Raw genomic sequence first — 780 nt, 5'->3', positions numbered from 1 at the left:
CCGCGGCCGACGAGGGCCCGGCGCCCTGGAGCAGCCGCGCGCCGCCCCCGCGCCGCCCCCGCCCCGCCGCCGCCGCGAGTCCCGGAGAGGCGCGGGCGCTGGAAAGTTTCGGGTGCGAATGGCGGCCGAGGGCGCTGCGGCGGCGGCGGCGGGGCGGGGGCGCTGGCGGCTCCTCGCTCCCGAGAGCGGAGGGGGGGGCTGGGGCGGGAGCGGCGGCGGCGGCGGCGGGAGAGGGCGGGACGGCGGGAGGGACCGGCACGGGCAGTGACCTCCGGGTTGGTGCGGGGTGGGGGGCCGAGCGGCCGCCAGCGCGCGGGCCCCGGCCGGGACGACTTCCAGGGGGGCCGCCGCCGCCCGGGCCGGCCCCTCCCCCCACAGCCGGGAGGAAGCTCGCCCCAACCCCCAGCCCGTCCCCTCCCCCATTCCCGGGGGAGGGGAACCCGAGTCCATTCGGCCCCGCCCCTGCGCCCTGGGGGGGCCGCGTCCCAAACCTGCCCCTCCCCCACGGCCGGGGGAGGGGACTCTAGGCCCGCCCCTCCCCCACGGCGAAGGGGGGGCTAGAGTCCGCACCCCCCACGGCCTCTGGGCAGGCCCCGCGTCCCAATCCGGCCCCTACCCCCAAGGCGGGGGGACCTGCGACCCTACGCAGCTCTTCACCCCGCGCGCTCCTCTCGCCCCCACGCCTCGCGTGGGTGAGGGGAACTCGGGCCTCTCCCTTTCGCCGTGGCCTCCAGGAGGAGGAAGGAAACACGGGCCTACCCCCACGCAGTCCTATTCCCA

Source organism: Mirounga leonina, unplaced genomic scaffold (genome assembly GCF_011800145.1).
Source record: "Mirounga leonina isolate KUSES-001 unplaced genomic scaffold, KU_Mleo_1.0 Mir_268, whole genome shotgun sequence".
Lineage (NCBI taxonomy): Eukaryota > Metazoa > Chordata > Mammalia > Carnivora > Phocidae > Mirounga > Mirounga leonina.
This window is presented reverse-complemented; position numbering follows the sequence as displayed.